Source organism: Marmota flaviventris, chromosome 2, assembly GCF_047511675.1.
Source record: "Marmota flaviventris isolate mMarFla1 chromosome 2, mMarFla1.hap1, whole genome shotgun sequence".
In the NCBI taxonomy this organism is placed as follows: Eukaryota; Metazoa; Chordata; class Mammalia; order Rodentia; family Sciuridae; genus Marmota; species Marmota flaviventris.
In genome coordinates, this window is record NC_092499.1 from 48207011 (window position 1) to 48234391 (window position 27381).

Below are 27381 nucleotides of genomic sequence, written 5' to 3' on the forward strand. Positions count from 1 at the left end.
ACATAACCATGAGTATAACAGGTTTTCTGAGTTCTAGCAAATCATAAGACTTGAAGATGGTCTTGGGGACCCTTGACCTGTCTGTCTGTCTGTCTATCTATCTATCTATCTATCTATTAAAGCTTAGATTTGTGTCATTGTGACAAAAATAACTAACAAGAATAATTTAGAGGAGGAAAAAGTTTATTTTGGCCCATGATTTCAGAGGTTCAGTTCATGGTCAGCCAATTCCATAGCTCCGGGTCCCAGTTGAGGTAGAAAGTACATTGTGGCCGAAGGCATGAGAGAAGTAAGTAGCTCAGGATATGGCAACCAGAAAGCCAGGATAGTGCTCTACTCACCAGGGACAAAATATAAACCCCCAAAGCATGCCCCCAGTGACCTATCTCCTCTAGCCATTCTCCAGCTGCTTATAGTTACCACCCCGTGAGTCCATTCTGGGGTTCAATCCACGGATTAGTTCACAACTCTCATAATCAAATCGTCTTACCTCTGAATATTCTTGTGTTGTCTTATACTTGAGTGTTTGGGGGATACCTCATATATAAACCATACCACAATCTAAGCTCACATAGGTAATAGAAGGCTTAAAATTAAGACAGAAGCTTGTAATCAAAATAGAACCTATACAAAAAAGCATGGCCACTATACATTTTTGTCAGGCTGACAACATCGATATGGTCAGGCCTAGTTTTTCAGTGTTGTGGCATCCTACGTAAGACTCAAAGTTCCAGGAGAGTACCATCTTAGGTGGGGTGCTGCTTGCCCTGTCTTCTTGTGCTGGTGGTGGAGGAAGGATTTGAGGGCAAGCAGGCGAGGCTCTAGGACCTTTGCTGTTTTAAGAACAGTGTATACACCTCATGTCAGCAAACACTGATTATCCTTTATCTACCTCTGTTCTAGGCACTGGGAATATGTTGAAGAACAAGAAAACATTCTTGCCCCCAGGGTGCTTACATTCTGCAAAAGGTAATTCTTCAAAAAGGCATTGATATGCTATTCAGAAAGAGTTGTGGATGCTGGGTAGTTACCCAAACTATCTTAAGTCTCATTTTTCCTCATCTGCAAAATGGGGATAATGATGACTATATAATTAGATTATTGTATGGATTATGTGAGACAATCTTGGTTTGGGCCACAGAAAACAATAAAGGGTATTTATTGTTTGTGGCTAAGAGAGTTCTGAATTTTGAAGTCAAAATGTCAAGGTTCAAATTCCAGTTACCTGTTAGTTCTTGATCTTAGTTTTTAACTTTTCTAATAGGAACATCCTCACATATGTGTAACCTCTGTGGGTACAAAGGACCCTGCACTTGGCTTACTGTTCATTGGAGAAGGAGATAATAATATGTATCATTAGTTTTAATTGATCTTACTTTAAATTGTTGCCTTTAATGTTTAACATTAAAATGTTTTATCATTTTGTATTTGTCTCTTTTTCAGACATAATATTATCACATGGTGCTCATATGGGTCTGTTTAGTTTATTTTATATGAAGAAAGAAAAATCCCATTTTCTGTTGGAAGAAAAAAATATTAATAAGTTCAAAGTATACACAAGTCTCATGCTTGGCAACGAACAATCATACCTTGAATATTTCAACATTTTTCACAGACCACTCAGTGTTTTTATATGAGGAAATTGTTGCATTTAAAACTGAAGATATAACAAAATGTAGAACAATTCATAAACTTATATAATAGGAATATAGCCGGCCCTTGAAGATTGGTGCTTTGATGTAGAGTGTGGTATGAAAGCAAACTTCAATACTGTTAAATGCCCTCTTATAACTAATTCTTGCAATTTAGGTCCCTGCAGTCTAGGGCTGAGAGAAATAAAAAACCATGTCTTACCATACAGGAGAAAGTAAATTTGAAGGAAAGATTGAAGTAAAAGGAATAAACCATTTCTGAGTACTTTAGCACAATGGCATAGTTGTCTTTTTAAACAGAGTACTTGTATTTAATTTCCACCCATCAGCAGGTAGGAAGAGAAATAGAGAAAGTGAAAATAGCTTTACAGATCAACAGAGGCCTATTGAGGTAATAAGAGGTCTGACGTAAGCATATGTTTAAATCCTAGCAATTTAAAAATTGTTGTATTTGGATTTGTGTCTTCAACATTAGAAATTTAAGTGTTGGGTGTGAAGTCTAGTACCTTTTGAGTCCTAAGCAAATTTTTTAAAAAACTCTGGGGCATCTAAACATGCCACTGAGATGAGTATATGTGTGTGCACATGTCTGTGGATATACATCCAAAGTGCTCATGCTCACTACCTCATGGTGAGGTGATTGTGCCATTTCAGGTTTGTTTCTCTTGGTGGCTCTGTGGTGGCCTGTATGCAAATGAGCTGATATTATACAATTTAGAAAACAAGATCTGCTTAAAAATATGATAAAATATAAAAATATGACCTGTATTCAAAACTCAGAAAAAAAAACCTTTTAAAATCGATTTTGAAAGTTAAAACACTTGAATTAAAAAATTAAATGACTGAAATTTATTGAATTGAAAAGTATTCCTCCTGACTTGCACTCTAGGTTAAGTGATGAAGGAAGAGAGGGAAAGATTGTGGAGCCACTTTAACAGGCTCTGCATTATGGGAAGTGAGGAGGATGGTGGGAATGAAAATGGTGGACTCCTCTTCAGTGAAGAGCTTTTAATTTTGCAATTAATAGAATGTCTGTTTTATTTTGCACCAAATCTAAGCCGACAATGCTACCCCCACTTGAACTTTAACAAATAAGAGGAAAACGAGCGTTGGCATGGGGTCCAGGGATAGGAGTGTGAGAAGAACACATGGTTTTGAAATTCATTGTTCATTAGTTCATGTTTGTAGGCTGAAAGCTTCTCAAAGGTCAACAGTGTAATAATGCTCTTTATTACCATAATTATAATAAATAGTTACCTTTTGCCACTTTGCCTGTGCCACTTTGAAAAATTACTTTTGAAAATCGTTTTTTTTTTTTTTTTTTTTTTAGTCCTTACCCCCTCTCTTATCAGAGTGGCAGAAGGGAATTACTGGCACTGAATCATGCAGGGAATCAGGAGTATACAGAAGTAGATGGGCAAAGGCCACATAAGGTGCATGTGTTGGGGAGGAGGTTAGTGAAGAGCAAGACAATATCAATGGTTTCATTTTTTCCAGTGGAAAATGATTAGATTTCAATTTGGAGGGTTTAGAGCTGAATCTGGAATTCAGTCATGCTGCTTGTGGAATGTGAGTGTCAAATCTTTTTTTGGTGTGTGTTCATGTCAGGTGCATATTCATAGATATTTTTCAATGACTCTAGAGTTAACATAATTTGAATCCATGACATGAAATTGCTCAGTATTAGGAAGAAGTCCAGCTGGGTTCTATAGCATAAATTGGGACTTAAGTTAATAAACTAGTCTGGATTTTAGATATAGCAGGTTTTATACTTTTTTTTTTTTTTTTTGTAGTAGGGATTGAACCAGGGCCTCATTCGTGCTAGGCAAGTGCTGTTTCATGGAGGTATATCCCTAACCTTTTTAATTTTTGAGATAGGGTCTGGCTAAATTATTCAAGTTGGTCTCAAATTTGTGATCCTTCTACCTCAGTCTCCCAGGTAGTTGGGTTTTCTGGGTGTGAGCCACCGCCTCAGGCACATTCATACTTTTTATTAATGTCAAGAGAGGGATGGAGTTGTTGACAGTGGGAGTAAAAGAGTCCTTGGCAAAACAACTTCCAGATGTTCCTAAAAGAGAATGTGCTAAGACCTTGTAATTGGCAGAGTTTTGGGGAAAAGTCATAAATATGAGGATGAAATCTGCTATGGTTTGGACATGGTTTGTCCTTCAGGGGGTTCATGTGTTGGAAGACTGGTTCCCAGTCTGGTGATGTTGGGAGGTGGTAGAACTTTTAAGAGGAAGGGCTTAATGAAAGTTGATTAGGTTGTTGGGAGTGCTGCCCTTGGAAGGGATTAATGCAATTCTTATGTGACACTGAGTTAATTCTCATGAGAGTGAGTTTTTATTAAAAGAGCCCTTCCCCATGCTTTGTTTTCTTATATTGCCATGTGACCTCTTTTTCTTATATATGGTCCTACCATGATGTCATCCATCGTGATGTGATGCTTCCAGAGGGGCCCTCAATGGAATTGGCATTATTGCTGTTTGAACTTTCAAATCTCCAAAACTATGAGCTAAATACACCTCTTTTCCTTATAAAGTTTCCTCACCTCAAGTATTTTGTTATAGTAACAAAAAAATTAACACTAAAAATGAAGGACTCCTGTGCAACATGAAACATTTTAAAGAGTGATTAATTACACACACACATACACACACATATCTGTTTATATTTTTTTTTCTTTTGTGGTACTGAGGATTGAAATCAAGGACACTGTATCATAAGCTACATCCCCACCCCTTCTAAGATATTTTTGAGAAAGGATCTTTCTAAGTTACCTGCACTGACCTCAAATTTGTAATCCTCATGTCTCAGCCTTCTGAGTTTTGCTGGGATGACAGGCAGGTGGCCACTGTGTCTGATGGGATTTTATATTTTTATGATAATGAAATATTCTTGGATTAGAGTAAACTTGCTATTTTGTAATTAGACAAATAGACTGTTGCCCTGCTAACTAGGAGGTGTATTTCACTCCAGGCATTTGTTAAGTGCTAGCCATATTAGAATTCTCCCTTCTTGGTTTTGCCAATGGATGAGCAGAGATATCTTATACTTAATGCTTCAGTGAGTGTCATCTAAGTATGAACTAAGACATACTATCACAGATGGCTAATGTATAGAGTGTTATATACAAGGACAATATCCCAGTGATAGTAGAGACTTAAGTGTTTGAAAGACACTCCATGACACTTACAATCAAAATGAAAACCTCTCAACCATCTTTTACTTCTAACTGTTGCTCACTGATGGATTTTCCCTAATGTCCAACCTTTACTTCTTTCCTTGTCCCTATTCTTGATAGAATTGGATAATATTTTGACTTTTGAAGAAGAAAGACCCAGGATATTCCAATAAAGCAGAGTTACCCAGAGTGTCTGGAGATGTGATGTCATGTTTTAGTGGGGACTAAAAGGTGAGAGGAGAGGTTAGAAAGAGGACATTGTGAGATAGATTGAGTCAAATTGTAAAGGCCCTAATGATCTACATTTGTGATTTTGAAAAGTGACTCTGGTGGCAGTATGGAAGTGGAATTAAAGAGGAGAAAGTACAATAAGGTCAGAAAACTGATGTTTTGACTGATGAGAGATGACGAGACAGACTGTCCATGTCAATAGGAATAGGGAAGGGGCTAATAAAATTATTTCCTGAGTAGATTTGAAAAGATTTGGTACAAGATGGATGAGGTGATAGAGGCAGAAAAATGAGTCAAAGGTGACTCAAGCTTAGGTGACTGGGGAAATGACATTATGTTTTGTCACTTAAGTGAGGAACTTGTAGGGTGAGGTGGCGCCCAGCTACTCAGGAGGCTGAGGCAAGAGGATTGTAAGTTTGAGGCCAGCCTGGGCAACTTAGGGAGACCCTGTCTCAAAAAATAAAAAGGGCTGGGTGCAGCTCAGTGGTAGAGTGCTCCTGGGCTCAATACCCAGTATTGTACATACATGCTGTTATAGGGAAGTACCACAAACTGGGTGGTTTAAATTTATTATCAACCTGTTCTGGAAGCTAGAAGTTCATTATCAAGGTGCCAGCCATGGTTTGTTCCTTCTGAGAGTGCTAGGGAAGATATGGTTCCAAGACTGACTCAGAACTTCTGGAAGTTCCTTGTCTTGTGGCAGTATAACCCTTATCTTCATATGGTGTTCTGCCCGTGTGTGTGTGTGTGTGTGTGTGTGTAATTTTCCCCTTTTTATAAGAATGCCTATCATATTGGATCAGGGCTCACCCTATTCTTGTATGATCTCATAATTACATCTGCAATGATCCTGTATCCAAATAAAGTCATATTCTGAGATACTGCAGGTTTGGACTTCAGCATATGAATCTGGGTTGGGGGAAGAGGAGCCACAATTTAACTCATAACAGTAGGGTGGGTGAGATGATATTGATAGATTTTGGATACACCAAGTTTTAGGTTCCTGTGGGTCTAATCCCAGCAGATGGATGGCAATGGGGATGTGAACTGGATGCTTAGATTTGGTCATCATCTACTTATAGAGAACACCTGTGTATTGAAGAATTTTCTCTGGAATTATTTTGGAGTTCTGGAAGTATTTGTCTGGGAAAGAAGAGAAAAAGGAATAGTGTAAATTTATCAAGTGCTATGATAAGATTCAGGACATGCCATCCAACACATGACACCTTGGCATCTGAGGAAAAAGCAGAAACAGGAAGTTCACTCTCCCCTTCCACTCATCCTTCTCCCCGAAAGCAGGTCACAAGATCCTCATTTCCAATACAGGGGTGAAGGAGTCAAAGGCACAGAGATGGCAAGAGGAATCTGAACAATCAGGGCTTGCTAAATTGCCCTGACTTTATCACCTTTAGAGCCTACCCCCTCTGTCCTATCGTATTTCTGCGTGACTATCCACTTCTTCATCTATCCTAAGCATAAAAATATACTTGTTATTTTGGATCTTCATTTATGAAGGCTCTGAAGTCACATAAAACTTATATTAAATACATTTGTATGCTTTTCTCTTGTTATCTTCTGTTGTCATAAGGGACTCAGCTACGAACCTATGATGGGAAGACATTTCTCCTACGACCTCTTCATGAGCAAGGCTTTCTTCTCAGTGTTTAAATATCCAATCTGACACTTAAGCCTCACATAGACCCAGGGAACAAAGTTTTGAGTGGAAATTGAGGCCAAAGGTCACCTCTGAGGTGAATGGTACAACTGTAATTTGCACCTAGGTGTATTTGATTTCAGTGGAAGATGCTGCCTCCTCCTGGGAAGAGAGTATAGGACAAAAAAAGGATGAAAGTAGAAAACCTTCAAGGAACTTTTGTGCTTCAGGGTCAGGCAGTGGGAGGTAGTGAAGGGGAGAAAGAGAAACAAGAACTAGGAAAGACCGCGAAGATAACCACTGGAAATCCAAAGTAGAGATTCAAGGAGCAGAGGGGAGAGCAACAGTATTAGCTATTTTCGACAGGCTAAGGACCTAGAAGTGTCTCTGGTTTAGTGCCCTCTCTGCTCTTTGGACGTCCATTTAATTAAGAAGTGAAATTATAACAAATTTTCGTCCACAGTGATTACAGGCAACAGATTCATTGTAAAATAAAAAGGAGAATTACTGTCAATTTTATTCCAAGTTCACTGCAGTCAATGTGCTGTTGAGGGAAAAACACCAATTCTGATAAATTGCTTTATCCATGTATGCACATTGACCTAGTGATGGCATTGGATACAAATTTTCTTCAATTCTGAGCACAGGGACCTGGTCCCAAGGGAGTGGGCACATACTCTCCTGTGTACATACGCTGCTGTTTTGGGCATTGAGAAATGCTCTCATTGTCTATGGATGGTGTATAGGCTAGCAGAGAAATTCAATGAGGACATTTTAAAGACTGGGTTAAGGCGTTATCAGGACATGGAAGGCTATGAGGTGATAAATAAGCACCTACTGGCTTATTGCCCAAACCTGCTTTATATTCACTTCAAAGAAGAAAATTTTCATTAAAAACAAAGCAGTTAAAATGTCAAGGTGCCCATTCTCTTTTTTCAGACTCTCCTTTTTACATTACAAAATAAGTGGATTGAGTGAAGCATAAACTGCAGCTAAATAAAGGCTTTTCTTGGCATTCCTTGGAGAAATCAAATCCAAGACCAGTGGTGAAAGGTGATTGTACTATATCCACTACACAGACTATTTCTTCTAATTATCAGCATGAATGTAATTACTTACAAGCATCTCAGGCTCCTATGATCATGTCCCTTAGAGCATTTCATCTTTAATGATTTTCCTTGATAGAAAGCCAGTTGGAAGCATTTGTTGCATAACATTGCTCAACCAGAAAGAAAAATACGTACTTCTCAGAAGAAAGATCTGTATGCTTTCTTTTCAATGGTACTTATATTCTGCCAGAATTTGATTAGGAGCTATCTTGGCACAAAGATCGCTAATGACCGAGTCAAATAACTTATATAGATTAAACAATTTCTTGGAAAAAAATACAATGTAGTATGACATTCCTTTTCCAAGAATATTGAAGTTGTAACCACTTAAGGTGAATTGTCAAATCCTCCAACTTCTGAGGGCAGATAGTCTGTGAGGGATGGGTTCCTGAGGGAACTGGTAGATTCTTAGGGGAGATGATTTTAAGGGAAGACATTTCTGGGCTGGGGTTGAGATTAGAGTGTAAATTCATATTTTAGATTAGAAATTTTAAAGTTATAAAGGATGTGAGAGGGTACATAGTTCCCTTCCTTCAAGAAATGAATGACCTACTCAGATAAATCCCAGTCAAAGTACTTAATAATTTGCCTCTTGTCATATAGTGAGTAGGTTTAGAGTCCACAACCAGTTGCCAGGTATCATATCTCTTCCTAGTATTCTTTCTATTGTCTTTTTATTTTCTTCCTTCCTTCCTTTCTCTCTCTTTTCTTAATTTTTTCTTAGCTGTAGATGAACACAATATTTTTATTTTATTTTATTTATTTTCATGTGGTGCTGAGGATCAAACCCAGTACCTCACGCATGTGAGGCAAGTGCTCTACCACTGAGCTACAACCTGAGCCCCTTTCTCTCTCTCTCTCTCTCTCTCTCTCTCTCTCTCTCTCTCTCTCTCTCGTACTGGGGATTGAATGCAGGGCACTCAACCACTGATACACATCCCCAGCCCTATTTTGTATTCTATTTAGAGGCAAGGTCTCACTGAGTTGCTTAGCTCCCCGCTTTTGCTGAGGCTGCCTTTGAACTTGCGATCCTCCTGTCTCAGTTTCCCAAGCCACTGGGATTACAGGCATGTGCCACAGTGCCCGGCTTATTTTCTTTCTTTTGCAGTACGGAGGATTGAATTCAGGGGTGTTCTACCACTAAGCTATATTGCCAGTCCTTTTTATTTATTTATTCTTTTATTTTGAGAGGATCTTGCTAAATTTCCCAGGCTGGCCTCCAATTTGTGATCCTCCTGCCTCAGCCTCTGGATTAGCTGAAATTACGGGTGTGCATCACTGCATCCAGCTTCTGTTGTCATTTCTTTAAAAAAAAAATCACAAAAGACTGGAATTGTTGGGGCTGGGGTTGTGGCTCAGGGGTAGAGTGCTTGCCTAACATGTCCGAAATCCTGGGTTCGATCTTTAGCATCACATAAATATAAATAAAATAAAGGTATTGTGTCCATCTACAACAAATATATATATATATATATATATATATATACAACTAAAATATATATATATATATATATATATATATATATATACAACTAAAATATATATATATATATATATAAATACTGGCATTGTTGAGAAACACGTTTTAAATGTTAGCTTTCTAGAGAATTAAGCTTACCCCTTTAAGTACCATTTAAAAGTTTCTAATGGAACTGGTCATCTTAACGAGTACGCTGAGCATAATTTAGCTTCCTTGAGGAAGTATTGTCATTATTATGAACATTAATTATTTTACCATGATTGCATCAAAGCCAGTTGCCCTCTAGAGTAATTGAGGTGAAAGGACTACAGTAGCCTTTCAGTTGTTTCTGATGTCTCTTATTTCCATATCTCTTATTGCAATTTCAACACCTCATAGACACTTCTCCCTCTTTACTCTCTCCTAGATTGTTGATGCTCCCTTTGCAGAAGGTGATTGGAAGCCTCTCCTGCAGAATAAAATGCAAGGTTTTGCTATTACTGTGATGTTATAGTGTTTAGCTTTGTTTTTTATTTCTCTCTCTCTCTCTCTCTCTCTCTCTCTCTCTCTCTCTCTCTCTCTCTCTTTTTTGTGAGTTCAAACTATTTATTTCACAAGTGGAGAACTTTATAAAAGATCTGATAGCAACCTAGGATTGGCAGAATCTGAGCCTTTGAACTCTTTTTGCTATATCAAGTCCAAAGAAACAAGACAGGAAGCACAGCTTTGTTTTTTCTTGACAACTGAGTCCAAAAAAATCAGATACTTTTCATAATCCATAACCTGTGTTTCCTTTGAAGATATTATCTGATGATTTAAGAAAATTAATTTGATGTTTTCACTATGGACCATCTTAGAAGAAGGATTTAATTGTTGAAAGCATTCACAGAGTTTCTTCATTTCCCTGAGTCACTCCTGATTACTAACTCAGGAGCTTTTCTGTCTCCAGATTGTCTCTTGTTTTCTGGGAGAAGTTTTGGGGTTATCCAGTGATGCTTAAACTTCAACATGCATCAGATTCACATGGAGTCTTGTTAAATTGCAGATTTCTGGGTCTTATCCTAGAGTTCCACTTATAGTAGGTCTGGGGTGGGCCATGGAGCTGAACATTTTTTTTTCCTAATATTTTCTTAGTTGTAGATGGACACAATACTTTTATTTATTTACTTATTTTTATGTGGTGCTGAGGATTGAACCCAGTGCCTCACACATGAGAGGAAAGCGCTCTACCACTGAGCCAAAATCTCAGCCTGGAGATGAGCATTTTAAATAAATTATAGAAGATGCTTTTGCTGCGTGACTGGGAACCACACTTTTGAGTTCACTGAGAAATTTTCATTCTCTATTATTTTCCAGAAAGAAAGAGAGAACCAAGAGGGACTGAGGCTCTTTGGGCTTTCAGGTATCTGTCACGTGAGGACATTGTCCAGAGCTGCCTGTGTGTACATAGGGTCTATTGTGTGGATTCTGGTCAACGGCTTCTCATATTGGAGAACAAAAAGTCAGTTCTCCTTGTCATTGTTAACAAGTTTCTACCCTTTTATCTGGGAATCTTAAAAACCTTCAGTTTTTCTGGTATCTTTGGTAGTAAATAGGCTTTATTCTTGCTTTTCTTTTTCAAAACATTGATGACTTCATTTTTTGCATACCTGTGTTTGAAATTCCTTGAATGATTTTCAAGATCAAAGCATGATAAACCCCTGACATTCACTTTTATGTCCTTAGTCACAGATAACTTGGGTTCTTGGCTTACAGACCTCTTTTCAACTCCAGCTATGTAGGCCTTGATCTTTCTGTCTCTCTTTTCCCTCACTTGGATGCACTTGTAAATTTGTGCATGACTAGATGTGCACACATACATATTCCACATAGAAATTTAGGATGATACCACCTAATAATATCATCCTCTGAAAAACTCTAACATCTATGTTGACTCTGACAACCTTTTGATCTCAGCACATCATATGGAAGCTTTACCCCCAACCCTATGTCTGCAGTGAGAGTTTATGATTATAGAGAGTGGCCCTTGTCTCTTGACCTCCCCACTCTCAGTCTTCCTTCCTTTTTGTTTTGTTTTACTTATATTGAGCGTATGCTAGGAGATTTTGTGGCATAATAGAAAGGACATGGGCTTTGGGTCTATGCACATGGGTTTAGACCCTTTTCAGCTGCATAGCCTTGGGTTTCTATATCTGTCATATGGGTTACCTATATGACAGGATCGTTGAGAGGGTCCATTAGATGATGTATGTAAATCACATAGTATGTCACACAGGTGTTTTACATATAGTATGTAACTATACTATTACACATAGTATGTAACACAGACTATCAAGCAGTGATAATCATTAGCTTCCCAACACTTCAACTACTCACAGGTGTGACTAACCTGTCACTCAGATTTGCTCTGTCACCACGACCTCCAATCTGGAGTTTTTCTCAAGAGCCAACATATAACAAAGGGAGGCAGGATGGCATGAGGTTGCTGGAAGCACAGCAACAGGAGAGAAGAGCATGGCAGAGATCCTATGCCTCCAGATAACTCCTTGTTCCATCTTGCTCCTTTGCAAAACCAGGAGATGGGTTTAGGTAATCTCTAGAGCTCTTTAATTTCAATATCTACTATCCTGTTATTTGGTTACTCTTCAGCTTCAATGGAGTCTTTCATTGCCATCACCATGACCTCTGATCACTCCATTTTCACACTTATTAGTTCTATTGGCAAACCTGTACTCTATCAACCTTTCACTTAAGCACTACCTCCTTCATCTTCCCACCATAAAGCTTATATTCTAACCAAACTGAATCAGTTTGGTTTGCTTTTCTTCATAGCATATTTTCATTCTGATCTAATGGGTTGTCTATTTTGTTCTTTATCTTTTCCCCTTAATAGAATACAAACTCCTTGAAGGCAGGGACTTTTGTTCATTAATGTGTTCTTGTACCTAGACTAGTGCCCAGCCATAGAAGATGTACAGCACATTTTTGTTGAATGAATTTTCTGCCTTTTCTTTGTATTTCCCCCTGTACATGCTCCTTAGGGTCACCCCAGTTTCAGTTATAACAGGGCAGAAAATAAATTGAAAATATAAAGATGGCATCATTTTTAGAGCAAGGCTGTTCTTTTTCTTTTTGGTGACACTGAAGATTGAACTCAGTGCCTCACCCATACTAAGCAAGCATTCTACCACTGAGCCACATTCCCAGCCCTTAAAATTTTTTATTTTATTTTTCTGAGACAGGGTCTCTCATTCAGTTTCTCAGGCTGGTCTCCAACTTGACATTTTCCTGCCTCAGCCTCCCAAGTAGCTGGGATTATAGGTGTGCACCACGATACAAGGCTTTAGGCAAGTCTTCGATCCTCTTGACTTTGAATCTGACTTGACCCGGACAGTTTTCCCTGGCAGTGACCTATCTACCAGAGAGTATTGTTCTGCTGTTGGTGACTTAGATTTAAAAATCTAAGGCAGATTAGGGTGCTCTCCCACTTGAAGCTGCTTGATCGACTTTGAATTCACTCAAATCCTTTCCCTTGGCTTATTGGGGTCTGTTTGGTCCTTCTGTGCCCACCTTTTCTTCCTTATCATTGACCTTCTTTCCTTACTAACTAACCATGATGCAGTCATAAAGAAATTCTTCCACTTCCTTAAATACTTGCTGTCATTTCATTGTAGGACATTATATGTTGTCTTCCCAGACCTTTTCTTGGGTTGCACTGATTTACTTATTTATTTACTTATTTAGACTCTAAGCTCTCTGGGGACATGGACTGTGCTTTCTTCGATGTTCTGTCCTTACAATCTCAATACCTGCCCCATATAGTATCTGATATGTAAAAGCCTTCAGTAAATATTTTAACACTAAACAAATCATGACTAGCAGTTGAGCATAATGCTCCATAGGATGGTGCTGTATCTCTGCATAAGCTGATGAATCAGTGAAAAATCTTATTAATTGTAATTGTGGTAACTGCTCCATGCCAGTTGTCCTCAGGCTAGTTTTATGCACTTAAAAGCATTTTAAAACTATATGAGACTTGAAAATCATGCCAAATGCTAAAATCAATTCAAACTATATTCTCTGGTGTTGAATATATTTGAATTTGCTTGGTAGGTGGTATATTTTGAGAGTTCACATTTACGTTATGTATTACACTTGTTTCATTTAAAGTTAGTATCGGGATTGCAGTCTTATCCTGAGACACATCTTTGAAAAAGACTTTCAGGGAGAGGACCCTCCTTTCTGAGGGCCCTGAACTCAGAACCACTCTGTTGGTTCTCTTTCAGACAATCTGATAGTAGAGGGTAGCTCTCAGTTATAAATCCTTCTGCGGTAGGCATTAGCTTTTTTTAATAATCTCATTGGGTGATTACAAAAGGCAGCTTTCTCTGTTTTATCAACTAACAAAGACAGTTATTCTAAAATATGTACGGTGGACTACTTAATAAAAGTACCTGCTGGATGTGGTTGTAAGTCATTTTACAAACGTGCTGTATGTAGTACTGAGCACAGTGTACATTTCTGAAAGAGCAGCTGCCTCTCTTTTCATCTGACCTGATATTGATTCGTCATCCTTGCTGGATTCAATGGCCTGCCTAGTGGCATCGGAACATGGGCTTGATGCCTGTTGGCAGCTCTGACCGTCTGGGTGCCTTTCAGTTTTATCCCTTTGATTGTTGAGCTGTTTTGCGTTATTGATAAATTACAGGTATGGTACTCAGAGGGAGGACGGGGGCAGCTCAGAGTGAATGGCAGTGCCCTTGGGTATGATGCTCACTTGGACTCATCTATCTAGACAACCCTAAGTAGTGGAAGGTGTGTTTATGGGATTAGTTATTAATCACAAAACAGGATAGGCGTTCCTTGACTGCTAATTATAATACTGGATGAGCACATAAAAATCATCATAATAAACAATATCATCCCTGTAGGACCCTTCACATGAAATCAGTCTGTCAGACAAATAGTTATTTACATAACATGGGATCTTTAAAAAAAATCCTAAAAAACTAGCAACAACCAAATAAGCAAAATGTGTGTATAGAAGTTAATAAAAATTAGTACCTTAAAAAAAATCACTGCAAGCTATGTTTTCTGTAATTATATCAAACCCTAGAGTTTTAACCATGTAATAGTAATTTTTTAGTGTTTTTGCCGTTATTGTCCTTTTGATTTACTTAACTATGTCTAACTTGAACAAACAATGTTAAGTGGGGAAACAGATGTGATTAAATAGCCTGTAATTATGTTTTTAGTCAACTCCTACCATCACAGACTCCTCCTGCTACTCGGACCAGAAAAAAAGTGACCTAACTGATTTCACCAACTGCTTTGCCAGGCCCTGATGCAGAATAGATGGCCTTATTAAGCAATCAAAAAATCAGCCATTACAGAGGGATGGTAATCAACAGTGTTTATACAGCTCACACACTAGCCCCACAATACACAATCAGGACCATGAATTCTGCTAATTGGGTACCTTCTGCGTCCAGAGGTGCCTGCAAAGGGAAACAAAAGGGACTTGAAAATTAGTGTTTGTAGCAATTAGTTTCTGTCTAAAGGCTTAACCCAGTTCAGGGAAACCATGATTCAAACAGGGATTATTATAGCAACTCTGGTATTTAAATGTCTTCTGCCATTATTTGAGGTAGGATTTAGCTTGGCAAAAGTAATGTAGATTCTCAACTTCTGTTTTTTTTTTTTAATTTACTTAAAATGATTTTTGTTTTGAACTTTTCAAAAATCAAAACCATTAAGCCATTTGCTGCTTAAAATTTTCTGGCATTCAGTTTTTGTGTGTGTATGTGTGTTTTATACCTTATGATCTTGCTCAAGACCAGTTGAAAAGACTGTTAAATACATGTATTGTTGAGAAGCTCTGCTCAGAGGAATAATACAGTTGAGTTTGTTGTGCCATTATTTCTCTCAGAATGATCTGTAGTTTAGTGGGAACCACAGGGTATAATTCTTGGTGAGGGAAAAAAAGGACAGCAAGTGTTTTATTTATAACTGTATGTACAAATTCACATTTTAAGTAATAGCACTAAAATAGTCCAGAAGGAGAATGTAGGGTCTCTGTGTGTGTTTTATCTGAGTAAACTAGCAGGGCATTTTCAAATGAGCCCCACTGAAAGCCCAATGGATTTTATAAAATTGATTACAAAAAGCCTTTTGCCCTTTTCTTCCCTTTAAGTCTTTAGCATTTCTGACGTAATAATCAGATAGATAAATCTCTATGCTTTGCTTCTGTCATTATAGACTCCCCGCTGTAGATGCTCAAAGGGCAAATTAACAGTAGCACAATTCCAGGGACCTCTTCACCCCCCAGGGAAAGCATCAGCTGCAGGTTCTTGCTTTCCTGAAGCTCTCTGCATGGTTACAGGATCATAACAATGAAAAAAAAAAAAAAAAAAAAGAAAAGAAAGAAAGAAAAGATTGGGGAGAGAAAAGGAAAAACGTTTTGATTCAGAAGAAGACCAAAGAAATAATCAGAGTTTAATTTTCTCTGATTTAAAGGCTACATGAGCAAATGATAGTTTGTCTCTTTAAAATTTATTAATAATTTGTTCTCTCTAATTACTTAAATGATGGTTAATCAATGTGTCAATAAGTATAGTAAAATTTTTTATTATTAACACCAAATTTCACATTATTAAGACAGAAATTATAGAAAGTATTGGTGCTTTGAAGACAATCAAAATGATAAGTATGATAGTTTTAGAGATACTGTAACAACATTTTACTCCTGACTGATTACATTGCATATTGATATTAGTGAGCATCAGTATGTAGTGCAATCAGTCAGGAGAAAATGAGTGAAATGTGAACTAATGAGAGCTAATTGTATCATATAATAGCAAGGACACAGAATTCTATCAATTAAATTAGTTTGAGATGAAACAAATATGAATATAATAATGTTTATAATAATGAGGCAATTAGAGCTAATGAAATAAATGTTAATAAAGACCAGGATCCTTAGCCTATTTCTGCCCATCTCCTGATTCCTCCAAACTTTGAGTTAGTTGTGTTGTACTCACTGGAATACTTTTAGCCATGATGCTCATATCTGTGCACATCAGGAAATAGGGATAAACAATATAAACCTTCAAAGTCTGCATGTTTCTTGATCTCACATACCTTCAGAACGTTCCTCATGGATTGTTTGTAGCTCTTAGGGAGGTATGCCTTTCTCCCTGTTTTTTCATATTGTCACTTCTTTGGTGTCCTTAAATCGTTGACACTCCTGTCACTTAATACTTGATGCAAAGTGTCACAACTGAGATGGAAAAGCCAGTTTCTTATTAGATATTTGGTTAGGAAAATATTCTCTTGGAGATGGTTTTGGAGACAGAGCTCCAGACTGACAAATGATCAACATCAGTGAAACAATTGAGAATCATATTCTGTATTGCAGTTTAGATTTGAGCCTAGTATCTATGCTGCTGAGCATCTTATAGGATAATACATATGGGCATTAAGGAGAGTATAGCAGTATATTTCTGATTAGCTTAGAAACTCATCCATTTAGCCAAGAAGACTATCTTCCAAGGAGTGATACATTCATACAGCTTATGAATTAAGAGAAAAATTTTTCTCTGCACAGCAAAGGAAACAATTAGGAATGTACAGAAAGAACGTACAGAATTGAAGAAAAATCTTTGCTAGCTATTTTTTTTGACAGAGGGTTAATATCTAGAATAAAAAACCCTACAAACCAAATAACCCAATTAATAAATGGGCAAATGAATTAAGCAGATGCTTTTTTTTTTTTTTTTTTTTGGTGCTGGGGATTGAACTCAGGGGCACTCAACCACTGAGCCACATCCCCAATCCTATTTTGTATTTTACTTAGAGACAGGGTCTCACTGAATTGTTTAGTGCCTCTCTTTTGCTGAGGCTGGCTTTGAACTCACGATCCTTTTGCCTCAGCCTCCCGAGCTACTGGGATTACAGGTATGTGCCACTATGCCCGGCTGAGTAGATGCTTTTTAAATAAAAAAATATAAATGGCCAACAAATATATGAAGAAGTCTTCAACATTATTAGTAGTTAAGGAAATGCAAATCAAAATTACACTGAGATTTTTATCTCACACCAATCAGAATGGCATTCATCAAGAATACAAATAATAATAAATACTGGAGAGGATGTGGATAAAAATGAACACTTTTATACTGTTGGTGGGATTGTAAATTGTACAACTACTATAAAAATCAGTATGGAGTTCCTCAAAACACTACACATGGAGCCACCATAGGACCCAGCTACACCACTCCTTGGTATTTATCCTAAAGAATTAAAGTTATCATACTGCAGTGTTACATGTATTCCCATGTTGATACCAGCACAATTTGCTGGTATTAGAAGACTATCTTCCAAGGAGTGATACATTCATACAGCTTATGGATTAAGAGAAAAACTTTTCTCTGCACAGCAAAGGAAACAATTAGGAATGTAAAGAAAGAACGTACAGAATTGAAGAAAAATCTTTGCTAGCTATTCTTTTGACAAATTATCCTGGAACCAGCCTCGGTGTCCATCAACAGAAGAATGAATAAAGAAAATGTGGTATCTATACATAGAGTTTTATTGAGCCATAAAGAAAGGTGAAATTATGTTACTGGCACAAAAATAGATGAAACTAGAAACCATAGGCTAAGTGAAATAAGTCAAACTCAGGTCAAGTGTTGTATGTTTTTTATCTTAAGTGGAAGCTAGGGAGGAAAAAGGAAAAGAAAGATGGGAGGTGGGTGGGGATCTCATGAAAATCAAAGGGAGATCAGTAAAGGAAAGGGATCAGAGGATGGGAGAAGGGGAAGGAGGGTGGGAGTTGCTAGGGAGTGATATTGGCCAAATATTATTATATTATGTGCATGTATGAATATGCAACAACAAATCCCATCAATATGTACAACTGTAATGCACCAATAAAAATGTGTGGGGGGGAAGCATTTTATGCAGTGTAAACCTATTCTATTATCAATACCACGGGGATAATTTGTAGGATATTTGAAAGATTTTAATATTTTCTTCTTGATTATTTTGATGTTACTCTGGGTAGATGCATTTGTCTTTAATACAGGCTACCGTATTAATGTTGATGAATAATATTTGACTATTAAGGGAGGTAGAACTCTGTGTTGTGAGTTTCAACCAACTTTCTCATTTGGCCAACACGTTTCTATCATGAATATTGTGATGTTTTGCTTTTGCTTTTGTATTACATTAAAAAAAGACATCAGAACGAGCTGTGAGTTAATGTTTCACTTGGAAAAGGTTATGGATTATGCTCAGCTGCTTTCTCAGACCGACACAGGGTTCATGATTAGAAGAATGAAAACAAACATGAATTGAAAATGTCACTAACCTTTATTGGGCCCTGAGAATCCTGGAGTCTGCGTGACAGGAGGCTTTCCTGTTTTCAACAGTATAAAGAAGATTGAAACAAAACAGCATGGATCTTGGCTATTTACATCTTTTAATGAATGCTCTTCACATTTGGGTTCCTTTGTCTGTCTCCCAGTTTTCAAGGGTTTAGCTGCGAAAAGTGTGGATGGTATCACATACTCTTATAAACCATGGAGCAGACATCTGTCTAGGATGCTTTCTCCTCCAAATTATGCTCAGTGTAAAGAGCATATATGCAGCTGTGCATGTATAAGGTAGCCAATTATCCATTCTCAGTGTTCACCAGCACTGGGTTGGAAGATATTTTCCAGCTATACCATAAGTAAACCCGGGTGTTTATGTGGGTGAGTGGGAAAGGGATATTTAAGATGAGATTTACTATCTATGTGTGATAGGTCCCTTAGGTCTGAATCTAATTCTGCTCTCTTTAAAAACCTTTTCTGAATAGTAAACAGATATACTCAAACTCTATGTCCCAGAATCTCATTAGACTACAGAAAGTAAAATGTAACAGTAAAAACCGTTTATATGAAATGTATCATGTCTAGAGATTAAACTGTAACACAGGAGACAAATATATCCAACCAATAATAATTTATTTGAGCTTTAAGTTTTTATTAAAATTCCCTGTCTTTGTTTCTTTTTAGTGATTTGGGCCTGGTTATTCTTGACCTAAATATGAATAGCCTTGCAGCATCTAAGAAGTATTAGTCTGTTTCTTCCCTCCTTTATTTCTCTTCCTGCTAGCTTCTGATCTGGCACACCTTATATGTTTTTTAATATTATGATGAAGCTTTCTCTGATTTAATTCATAATTTGAGAAAATATTCTATGATGATCATTAAGAAAGTCTCAAAAGAAAGCATGTTCCTTCACAGGAACTATAAATACACAGCAGGTGAGGAATTTTAGACTGTGCAAGCACATTTACCAGTTGCTAGATTAAAATGAGTTCTATAGATCCATGTTTATTCCAAGATTATTATTTTTTCTTTTATTTCTTTTTTTTGGTACTGGAAATTGAACCCAGGGGTTCTTAACCACTGAGCCATATCCCTAGCCCTTTAAAAAAATATTTTATTAGAGACAGGATCTCACTGAGTTGCTTAGGGCCTCACTAAATTGGCTGAGTCTGGCTTTGAACCTGTGATCCTGCTGCCTCAGCCACCAGAGCTGCTGGGATTACAGGCATGCATCACCACGCCTAGCTTGTCCAAAATTATTTTAAATACTGATATTTCATAACATAACTCTGGCTTATATATGAATTTAATGGCATTCTTTGTCAGACTGTAAGCATTTGTATGCCTTTTTATTCTCATTATATTTAATTATATATCATTTTTTAAAACACAAAAATTGTTTTTTATTGTAAAAGAAGATTGAAGTAATCCTTTTCCAGAAAGGATTTTCATTTTAAATTATGGAGTGTTTACTATTTTTATTATAAAATAAACTTACAAAATCATACCTAATTAATACTGCGATAAAGCAAAACTTATGCCCAAAGATTAAGCATTCACATCAACATAATTTTCAAGCATACTTAGGAAACTTACTTGGTGAAAAGAAAGTTACTATTAGTTTTGCTCAAAGGTGGCAATTTTGCTATTACTTCAATTTAATTGATTTATTCATGTGTATAATATTCTTTCATTTCAGAACAGTGAAATGGGCTTTTAAAATTTTTTTTAGATATACATGACAGTAGAGTGTATTTTGACATAATATACACACATGGAGTAAAACTTATTCTAATTAGGATCACATTCTTGTGGTTGTACATTATATGGAATTTCACTGGTAGTGTATTTATATATGAACATAGGAAAGTTAGGTCAGATTCATTCCACTGTCTTTCTTATTCCCATCTCTACTTTCTTCCCTTCATTCCCCTTTGTTTAATCCACTGAAATTCTATTCTTCTGTCACCCTACCCCTTATTGTATGTTAGCATCCATATACTAGAGGGAATATTCAATCTTTTGGTTTTTGTGATTGGCTTATGAAATGGGCCTTTTCAATTTAAAGCAATATTTTCTATTTGGAAAAATGTATAGTGTTTCGAGGGAAAGCAAATTGATGAAGCTTAAATAGGAAGTATTGTGATTATTATATTAATTTTGATCTGGCTCTAATTTTGATCTTGCTATTTTTTTTAAATGGTGCTGGGCACTAAACCCAGGGTCTTATACATGCTAGGCAAGTACTGTACCACTGAGCTACATTCCCAGCCCCTGATCTTGCTGTTTTTGATGATTTATGTAACCTTGAAAGTCACCTAAATTCTCTTTATTTAAATTTCATTTATATTGTATTATATGCTTTCATCCTGGATCAGTCAGAATATGCTAGGTTATACTGAAATAAAACCCCCTAAATCTCAGGAGCTTGTATCAATAAAGGTTTGATTCTCATTCATGGTTTGTATTCATCAAGGATCAGTTGGAAGCTGTTTCATCATTGTTACCATTTTCCTAATGCTAGAACCCATGTTGATGGAATAGCCTCCATTTGGAACAGTGATATTGCCAGGGTAGAGAGAAAAGAGAACACTAGGAAGCACACGCTGCTTCTTTTTTTTTTTTTTTTTAATTTACTTATTTTTTAGTTGTAGTTGGACACAATACCTTTATTTTACTTATTATTTTTATGTGGTGCTGAGGATGGAACCCAGGGCCTCGCACATGCTGGGCAAAGGCTCTACTGCTGAGCCACATCCCCAGCCCACACACACTGCTTCTTAAGGCACATACTATTCCCCTAAAATTATTGGCTCAAGCAGGCAAATCTAGCTTCCTGTAGCAGAGAACTGAAATTCTATCACTTTCAAAAGTGAAAAGATATCGCTATTACATTCTTGTTATTTGAAATGGTAGTAGGGATTATCGGGCTTGGTTTATGGAAAGGTGTATAAAGTTAGAATTTTGTGAGGAGGGTTGTCTATTAATTAAAAGACATGTTGGGGCTGGAGATGTGGCTCAAGCGGTAGCGCCTTGCCTAGCATGCGTGCTCCCCGGGTTCGATCCTCAGCACCACATACAAACAAAGATGTTGTGTCCACCGAATACTAAAAAATAAATATTAAAAAATTCTCTCTCTTTAAAAAAAAATAAAAGACATGTAACTAATCTTAATGTATAATATATTCACTTTAAAGTTTCAGTTTCCAAAGTGTAGTCATGGGATGGTATATGGACTGATTTTTTTTTTTTTTAGTATTACTGTGTGTAATACCATTATGCTAAAAATCTTGATTTTGTTATGAATAAAATATTTATTTGCAATAGGTACAATAAAGTTCATTTGGTTCTTACCACAGAGTGCCATGTGTTCCTTTAATTCCCCTCGGAGAAGTTGTTTAGAATGACATTAATCATTGGTGGATTTAGCTGATCCAGGTAATATTGTATCCCACTGAAGTGGTCCCTGGATGAAAGAAGTTTGGTAACCATTGAATCATACTAAAATCTCCTTCTTATCTTCCTTACATTTAAAAAAAATGTTTCTTCTCTCACAGAATGTAATATTGCTTGAGGATTTTTCGCTGTAATATTTTTCAGTGTATTTATCTCCAGTGACTAGAATAGAACCTGGTACCTGGTATGATACTGAATGTACTGAAACTTACTGAATGTACTAAGCACATTTTTCTCCTACTAAGTACATTCAGTAAGTATTTGTCATATGGGTGAACATCCAGAGGTTAAAGTAAGAAACTTTCCTATTTCATCTAGAAACGAGATTTTTGCTTTAAAGTAATGCTTTTGGCAAATCAACGCCTGGTGTCGTCATCCTCTAGGAGTCTGTACTTTCTGGACGATTAGTTGCTGAGAGAGGTGTTAAAATGGAAAAATAAAGCAGGCCAGTTTTTAAGTATAAGTCTGTGTAGTGATGAACCGATTTAAAAGTTTTTAAAATTGTTCACATCTATTAGAGGGTGCGCATGTGAGCATACACACGCACACATGTGTTGGCAAGAATGTGGAACCTTTGTGCATTGCTATGGGGATGTAAAAGAGTGTAGCTACTGTGGAAAATGCTATAATGATTCCTAAAAAAATTAAACAGAATTATTGTATTGTTCAGCAATTTGCTTTCTGTATATATGCCCATCAGAATTAAAGGCAGGGACTCACAATGATATTTGCACACCCATCTTCAGAGTAGTATCGTTCACAAGCCAAACGCAACTCAGATGCCCACCCATAGATGAGTGGATAAGCAAAATGTGGTATGTCTGTACTATGGAATATTATTGAGCTTTAAAAATGAAGGAAATTCTGACACATGCTGTCACATGGACATATCCCATGCAGACATTATGTGAAGTAAAATAAGCCAGTCACGAAATGGTTCTCTTACATAAGGTACCTATAGTAGTTAAGTTCAAAGAAACAGAAAGCAGAATCGTAGTTGCCAAGAGTGAGGAAAGGTGGGAAGAGGGAATTATTGTTCAATGGGCACATAGTTTCAGATAGAGAAGATGATGTTTTAGGGGTGGAAGACAGTGACACTTGCATAGCAATGTGAATGTGGATGCCATTTAGTTGTTCCCTTAAAATGGCTACAGTTATAAATTTTATATTAAGTATATTTTACCCTAGAATTTTTCTTTTTTTATGGTTAGGGTAACCAATAGTCTCCAAGTTGCCCAATCCCATGATTGGTTCTTAGTTTTCACCACAGTATCATTTGAAAAATCTTTCCCATTTCTCAAAATGCTTTCTTCATCTAGCTTCTAGTGAATCACACTGTCTTGGTTTTATTGTTTCCTTCCCTGTCTCCCTGGCTGCTCCTTCCCAGTCCCTTTTTTCTGTGTCCTCTTCCTCTGACTGATGCCAAATGTTTGAGTGGGCCACTCTGTATATCTGAACTTGCTCTTTACATGTTCTCACCCATTCTAATGACTTTAAATATCTATATGCGGATGACCTAGATTTATATTTTTCAGTCCTCGCCTTTCCTCTGACATAGACTCATTTAAATACTTTTTAAATGAGATCTCCACTTGTTTGTCCAGCAGGCATTTCCAATTTCCATCTAAAACAAACACTGCCATTTTTCTCTTAAACCTGCTTTTCACCCATTGTTCATAATTCAGTAAATGACAAAACACTTTACCTGGTTTCATACGATAAAAACTGCAATTTGAGATCATTCTTGACTCTTCTTTTATATCCAGTATCTTAACCCATTAGAAAATTCTGTTGGCAGTGCTACCTTTCAAATAAATACCAAATCTTTTATACTTCTGGCACCATGGTCTGAGTCACCATTATTTTTCTCTTGGACCACAGTAGAAGTCTCTCCTTTTCAACTCTGGTTACTACTTCTTTCCCCAAGGCTTTTATTCTCCTACTTAAGTATTCCTAAATCTAACTATGGTAAATACTCCAACTATTCCAATCCCAATTAGAGGAAAATTCAAGTATAAAAATTTTGATTTTCTTAGCGAAACGTAGACATTCTTTTATCAAGCAGAGTTTGTCAATGCTGTGGTCTGAATGTTTGCGTTCACATCAAATTTATATGGTGAAACCTAAATCCCCAGTGCAAAAGTGTTAAGAGGTAGGGCCTCTGGGAAGTGACTAAGTCATGAGGTCTCTGCCCTCATGGGTGGTATTTATGCCCTTATAAAAGAGGCTGGTGGGAGCCTGCTTGCCCCTCTTCCATGTGAGAACACATCAATGAGGCATCACTATGAAGCAGAAAGCAAGCCCTCACTGGACACTACATTTGCTGGCTCCTGGATGTTGGACTTCCTACCTTCCAAAACTGTGAGTGTAAATTTCTAATTGTAAATTACCCAGTCATGATATTTTGTTACAGAAACCCCAAAATACCAAGATAGCCAAAATTTGTTTTGTGACTTCTTTTAGCCCATGTATTATGATTCTTCATGTTGGAATATATCCAGAATTGACAGAGAATGCTGATAAGTCATTTCTTACTCTCCTTGCCTCTCATCATCCATTTCACTGGTTGTACAGTGATGATGATACAACTGGTTACAAAAAATCAAGCCTATTTCTCTTTCATTATTTTCAACCCACTGCCAAGATTAAAATGAAAACAAAGTGACATTTATATCAACTTTGGCTCAGTGGTGCCAAGTTAAACAGTAATTCAATATACTTGTTTTCTATGCCAGTGATTTTTAAAGCTTTTATTGTTCTCTTATTCCCTTAGTTTGTTCTTTTGATGCCTCAATGTTTTGGTTAAGCTTCTCCTTTTCCAAATCTGTATCTTGTACCATCATTTGATATTTTTTTCTATCTAGGTTACTAAGTCTGGGTGATCATCATCTTCCATCTCTCTTGCATTCTGAGGGCTTTTGCATAACTGATAACCACACAAGTTTAAGAGGTGAAGTAGCAACATCTAAACTATGTCCATTGAAAATGAAAACTTTAGTCAGGTGTGGTGGTACACGCTGGTAATCCCAGTGACTTGGGAGGCTGAGACAGGAAGATTGATAGTTCAAAAGAAGCCCTATGCAATTTTGCCAGACCCTGTCTCAAAATAAAACATAAAAAGGCTGGGGATATGAATCAGTGGTAAAGCACCCCTGGATTAAATCCCCAGTACCAAACAAACAAAACAAAACAACAAAATAAAAATTAAAAAACTTTTCAGGTTTTGATTTCTGAATTGTCATTTAGGTCTGCTTTCTGCAGCATACTTTCTGGTATTTAATTCCAGTTTGCTTTAAAGGCCTCATATAATTGTACCTCTATCTTATAGTTCAAGAAAATAACTCTTTCAGAGCATTCAGGGAAAAGTCAATTAACCACCCCCAGTCAAGGCTGGTGCCTTGATAGTGTGGGCAGGGAATTGAGTTACTCTCAACTATTTCTCACAGGAATATGCCCAACTTAGCCTAATAGTTACTTGTTTAGTACATGGTAACTTCCTATGGGAAGCAAAGACTTTATAATTTTTTCTGATACTTACCATAATAGTTTCAGCATGAATCCAATGGTATTTTTTTGAAGTTGTGCCCATATTTCAACCATTTGACAAGAGATTATTATTTCCCGAATTGCTCAAGTCCTGTTCCAGAGAGAAGCACTTATTCTTTATAGGGTATAAACTGGATTTCCTAATGCACGAAAAGCACTGACCTGGTTTTTCTTTGAGCTCTTTTGACCCGAGAGATGAATTTTAGTGATGTGGGAGCAAAGTGTGATAGCATTTGTGGAGGGAAAGGAACAGCTGGCAGGTCTAGAATTGGTCTCTTAGAGTGTTTCAGTGTCCCAGCCTGGCTAACAGCTGCCTGCTGCAGTTCTGAAACTGCCAGCACCTTTAAATGGCGCTAATGACTTGGATATCGCCTGACTCCTTCTAACCCCTTTAGGTCTTGGGAAAAAGAAAAGATATGATTTTATTGATGGTGAGGGCCACTAAATACACATCACTAGAAAATGACGTTTTCTATTTTCTCAGCCTGAACAAGCCATTAACGAGCAAACTTTCTCGTATACTGTTCTCCATATTTGACCTGGTGGGACCATGTCTGGCCTAAACTAAACAACTTGTGTTATGCCTCATATTCTGGGAAAAGGGGAAAATATTCCAGCAAGAAATCCAAATATAGTACATAATTGTTTAGACTAACCCTGGGGTGTGCTAACAGTAACTCTACTTAGAATTATTCTGGAACAACACAGCACTTTTGTTGGTGATTTTGAGATAAGTGTTCATTTCTATGTCTCTTCTGGTGGTGTTGCTTAGACAGACATGTGCTAGACTAAACCTAGTTTACCAAGCTTCCATTATTTTCTGCGACAATTGGCTTATACTTTCATCTTGAATATTATGAGGAATTCCCCTTGCTAATCTTGCTTGAAAAGATTATAAAGCTGACACAGGATGACTGTTAATGTTATTAAAGTGGTGAGCACTGATCTGTAAGCATGTGCAAAGACAGTGTAGTTACTTTAGAATGGGCAGCCTTTACCCTTTTTCTGATGGATAATTGTAAATTGAACTTGAGAATGGCACTTCCCTTTTGTGGCCTGTCAGGATGCAAGGGCTAGTAGGTCTCTTCCCTTCTGGTGTTCCTACTTAATTTCCAATGCTACTCATTGACAGTTGACTCTTGATAACTGGAATCACAAAACTGTTTTGGAAGATAGAATGAACTATTAAAAGAAATGTGAGTAGCCACATTTAGCCCTGAGAACATTCATAACTTTGAAAACTAGAGCTTTAAAAGTCTTGGGCTCAATCTTTGAACTCTAGCCATTGGAAATGAACATTGGAATTATGTCAAGAACTTTGGCCTTGAGCATCAAAAAGATGAAGTCTGACTTCTCAGTAACAGAACAGAGACTTTCCATTATTTTTCTACAAAGTAAATGACTTAAAAAGTTTATCCATTTAAAATATGTCTCCATATTTTTGTTACCCATAGGAACTCTATATTTAAGAGTATTTTCTTTTATTAATTTAAAAAATTTTACTGAATACTCTATATGTTCCAGGTGCTAAGCTAGGTATTGGTTGTACAGCTGCCGATTCTCTGCTTTTATGGAGCTTATGATCTAAGGGAAATCATCCAACAAACAAACAACTACACAAATCATAATTTGATCCCAATTATACTTTTTTATATATTGGTTTAGGCTTTATTTTTTTAAAAATCTTTTTATCTCTAGTTTTTTCAATTAGTAAGG